We start from the raw sequence: 5,030 nt of genomic DNA, 5'->3' as shown, positions 1-5,030 counted from the left end.
GGCGGTTCGAGAAATGAATGTCTTGTCTGGCTCGGGTGGTCCACTTCGCATCCGATGCATGTTTTGTGTAGAATAGCCCCAACAACGTTTTCCAGAATCATACCCATTGTTGCTTTGATGATCTTTAAATTTTTTGGTGCAAGTTGTTTGTCCATTTTGTGATAACTCTTGTTAGCATTTGAAAGGTATGACAGGTTAAGAGGACCTAGTTGATCACCAACCCTGTCAATCCAATGGTAGTTTCTTGTTGGGTATGCCGGTGGAATCAAGCTGTCTGGGTCAGGGGTTCCGTAGAAGGCTTCAGCGTTGTCATCCCAGGCGTCACACCGCCAGTCCTCAGCCTTGGGTTCTTCATTCACCGCTTGGTTGTAATCTTGAGACATGTTTCGTAAATTCTTCCGACTGCTTGAATGTCACCGGCGGTCTGTTGGTTTTTATGCTGTGCTGATGAAGGTGTTGGCTTAAGGCGGGGCTTCGGTGTCTTAGGTCAGTCGATCAGTCCGCAGTCTCAAACTAACACGCTGATATTTTCCAGAAATAACTCCAATCTGACAGAGTCATACTCTTTCAGCCCCTCGACAACTTTAAACAGTACATCTACTGTATTATGTGGGCTTTGTTTTGGCCCCAAATAAAACACTTTTCAAAAGGTAACCCATAAACTGGCATTAAAAACCATTTGATCGGTCACACCATTCTTAAACACTTGGCCTTCGGGTAATTCATAAAATGCAACCTCCGGTTGTTCTGGGTTGAAGATGTATCCCCCGATCCGACCGTCGTCCAATTTCCACTCCTGTGTCAACATATCCTGGTGTAGTTGATGGATTCGGGTTAAACTCTGCATCGGTTTCTTCGGGGCTAGCATGTTGATTGCATCTCTGCGGTCCATTTGCAATTTCTTACCAAATCGCTGAGCTGCGTTTAAGCTGTTAGCTTTCACTGGTGTTTCACCCAAAACATTGATTGCAGCACAATCCTCCATGTTTTGTAATGTGTAGGTAAGTTCGCTCAGGCAAGACTGAATGACCATCGCCGATGTCTGCGTGGTTTAAATACACATACCACGCCAGTCAACCCATAAAACATGAAAGGTTAACAACCACCATTTGTATGCCAGCTGTTGCACCACTTGTCAGAAGATAAAACACCCGGGTTTTATATTTGTCGAACACCATTTGCTGTACACCAAACACCTTACCGCTGACACAACACTTATTTACTGCCTGGGAATTTAACATTCCGGAACCCTAAGACCCATTTGTTAATCATCAATCATAACCCACCTTTTATAACACTAGTCTGGTTTGCTCATCAGACGTTGTAAAACATCAGACACTGACGCATCAATGTAATCATAAATCACAAAGTCACCGGACATGCATACGTCACTCCTGAAGTCCCACCCTAACACACGTCATACAGGAAGTACCACCCTAACATACGTCATACCGGAAGTCCCACCCTAACATACGTCATACCAGAAGTCCCACCCTAACATACGTCATACCGGAAGTCCCACCCTAACATACGTCATACCAGAAGTCCCACCCTACAAACCAGATGTCCCGCCCACCTGTCACATCAATATGGAAGTCCCGCCCCCCAGGGCCATGAATCACCATTCTGACACATTATACCCTACACTAACTACTTACAGTACTGTATTTAGATAGGTAAGGGATAATACAACAAAGTTGAATACCGTCTAACTTTCAGTGAGCAAAATATGTTAATTTCCTTCAAAATCATATTGGTCATTTTTATTCTTACCAAGCCACTAGCATATCAATTGCATCCCAATACTAATGTCAGAATCAGAAATGCATGTTATAGTAGCCTATGATTAATTCAGTTCTCATTAGTATTTGTCCATCTGATTTGTTCTAAAAAAAAAAACAGACACTCCTCAGTTGATAGAAAATAACCTTGTATTACATCCAAGCATTTAGATCAGGGATGTCAAACCGATTCCACAGAGGGTCAAGTGTCTGCAGCTTTTGGTTTTTCCTATAAATTGGTTCCCAGTTCAGACCTAAACAACCAGGAGAAGGTAGAACTTAACCAATTAGTGACATAATTAATCAAGCAAGTGCACGGTGAGAGTGAAAACCTTCAGACACTTGGCCCTCCATGGAACCAGTTTGACACCTCTGATTTAGACAGTTGCATGTAAAAACTAAATCTAAGTACATTCCAAAGTGAAAGGTAGAATCAGAGATAAGATTGAACATCAATAGAAGATATTTATTGCAATGCTGGAGAGTAGGCTACAGTACAGTACTCATGGCAAAAAACAAACATGACACTATCAGACTACATTTGGTTGGTAAACAAAAAACAGGGTTATAAAACCAGTTTTTCTTTTTTGTTATTGAAACAATGCAACATTTCTTTTTGAAAAATAAAACAGCTAGTACATTTGTTAATATTAATTTTAGAATAACTGTGTACTGTATCCATCAAATCTTTTTGTTGATAATCAAACATTTAAACCAATGTCTCTTCATCCTACAGGTTTAGGACTTGGCATTATTCTTTTCTTGATGAATCCTTATCCTTTCGGCTTTCTCTTGTTCTCTGTCGTGTTCAAGAATTTTTTTGTCTCTGCTTCTCTTGCTCCCGTCGTTGTTCCTCCATCTTCTGTGTTGTTTCAAGTTTGACTTTCTCAGCAAGGAGTTTCTTGTAGTCTTCTTCACGCTTTCTCTTTTCTTCCTCAATTCTTTCTTTTTCCTTTATGGTTTTCTGAAGGTCTCTTTCAGCATGATCCGCTCTCTCTTTTGATACATCTCCACCCATTTTCTTGTAGATCCAATTTCCTAATTGTTTGTTGTTGGACAAGATGAAAAAAAGGAATGTTTTTACTTTCAAAGCAGTTTTGGTACTGTTTTTATATAACGTGTCTTCTTCATAAAAATAAAGGTAATTATTATACATTAAAGGGCACTGAACTGACTGATTTAGCTTCAGTTTTGATCATCCTCATTGGAAAATGTTACTGAGAACAAGATTTGTACGATTGCTTTCATGTTGGTGTCTCGTTTATGTCTGTAGGGTTAACTGCTATTTTGAAGGGACAAGAAGGGTTGGCTTTTCATTTGGCCAATGACAGAAACATTTCACATATAGCTCCACCCAAATGTACAAACATTTAGCTCCACCCACATGTCATATTTTTGGTTTGGATTCAAAAACTAGATCAAAACACAAATAAGCTTTTCAAACGAAACAGGAAATGGAAAAACAAACCCCTTTCTTGGCCCGGCTTGTGCAGTTTTAACAAGAAAAGGATTATCCGCACGTTAACGGACACTTTATAGATAACTGACTGTAGGTTACTGGAAAGGAAAACCAAATTGTCCTCTTTGTCTTGTTTAAGAAGACTGAGAAGTGCAGTGAAAATATTGCATTTTATCAGACTGCCGCTAAATGCCTAACAAACTAAATATAATAAAGGTGGTTCAACCTAGTACTAAGAGAAGGGGTCTGAATACAAATGTACGATACTTCAGTTTGATATCTTTTATATATATTTGCAAAATATTTCTAAAGACCTGTTTTTGCTTGGTCTTTATGGTATTATATAAGTTAATAGGAAAAAATCTAATGTATTTAAGAATGAGGCTGTAATGAAACAATGAAAATGCACTGTTAAATGTAAACCCTGCATTCAGTGAGTTGTATACCTTTGTTTTTAACTGGTTTTGTTCTCTAACTATTCTGTAACAGTAACAGTTATGACATTGACCTAAACCAGGAGATTGACTTTAGCTTTTGAGTAAATAATCAACTATGGACAAATATTTTGCTCCTCCAATATTTCACTTCTCCCATTTCACGTAACTTGTGAAACCCCAAACCCTGGTTTGTCTAGTCTGCTTCACAAGTATTTAAATTTAATGCCTGTGGGTTTGACACCACTGTGACAATGTCTTTTTGTTCCTGGGACAGATCACCTAGACAGAGCACCAACGCATCAAAAGGTTGAGAAAATAACTAATATTCTAAACCAGCTTTGAAACCTTTGAAAATAATCTTCCATGATTACACACAAAACCTAAATTGATTGGTTTAAAAAGATAATCTCAGCATCTGATTATTCTTCATGGGGTGTTCAACAAAACCTGAGTTCCATGTCAGATGAAGGGAGCTAAAGGATTACTGTCACCATTGGATAACAAATATTTCCTTTCTTAATTTGAGATATAATTTTTATGGACTTAATAATGGATCATTGAAGATCAGGCGTGTATGGTCTGAATCATTTTATCTTACACCAACATTTGTTAGAACAAAACATTTTATCTTAAAAATAAAACGTTTATAAACTGGCTAATAATCTTCTGAATGGCTCCTTTCTGAGAGGTAGAGATAACCAGTCCTAACATTCCTGCTCACTACCAAATCAGGGTCTGAAGAAGTAGAACAAGAGGTCAAATCATAAATACACTGTTTTTTAATTAGCCTAATGCATGCTACTAAAATAAATTACTGCAATATGCTATATTTATTCCAATTAATTAGAATTTAGCCTAAAAGCAAGTATTACCTTTTAGTGAAGGAGCGATATTTCACTTTGATTCCTTGCAGTATCCACTCTGGTCTTCATTGAAAGTGTGTACACCCTGTTGAAGAACGCCTGGCTTTTATTCCCGTCGGGAGGGTGGAGTCTACAGACGGCAAACCAGCTGATTTACAAGAAAGGGTGCCATTGTAAAGAAAGCTAGACTTTATGATCTTGATCTTGCATGGTATAGGTCTGAAAATATTTCAAGGGCCCTGAACAGCATAGGGTGATTAAATTCAAGCGATAATCATTTTAAAAACACCTGAATTCTGAAAATGTGACTTTGAAATGATTAACATCTGTTGTACTGTTCATTAATACTGATATATTCTACTGAAAAACAGGAAACACATAAACCGCTTAGCGTCACCTTTAGCTTTGAAACAAAGCAGCCTCTTTTCTGGCACTTGCAGAAAAGTTGAACCCTTAGTAAAATGTGTACATATATCATAATAAATCCAGT

The 5,030-nt window shown here is 38.1% G+C and overlaps 1 long non-coding RNA gene across 1 annotated transcript; it reads right to left on the bottom strand.

Annotated features, from left to right (window-relative positions):
• Positions 1-2,221: 2,221 nt before the first annotated feature.
• On the bottom strand, positions 2,222-4,631 carry LOC109615936. Its single transcript, XR_002196938.2, has 2 exons — positions 4,550-4,631; positions 2,222-2,819 (listed from the first exon to the last, which is right to left on the bottom strand). It is a non-coding gene; the product is annotated as an uncharacterized LOC109615936 (long non-coding RNA).
• Between the last annotated feature and the right edge of the window lie 399 nt (positions 4,632-5,030).

The sequence above is a fragment of the Esox lucius genome, chromosome 7 (genome assembly GCF_011004845.1).
Source record: "Esox lucius isolate fEsoLuc1 chromosome 7, fEsoLuc1.pri, whole genome shotgun sequence".
NCBI classification, from domain to species: Eukaryota; Metazoa; Chordata; class Actinopteri; order Esociformes; family Esocidae; genus Esox; species Esox lucius.
Note: the sequence above shows the minus strand (reverse complement) of the source record. Positions and strands in the feature narration are given on the sequence as shown.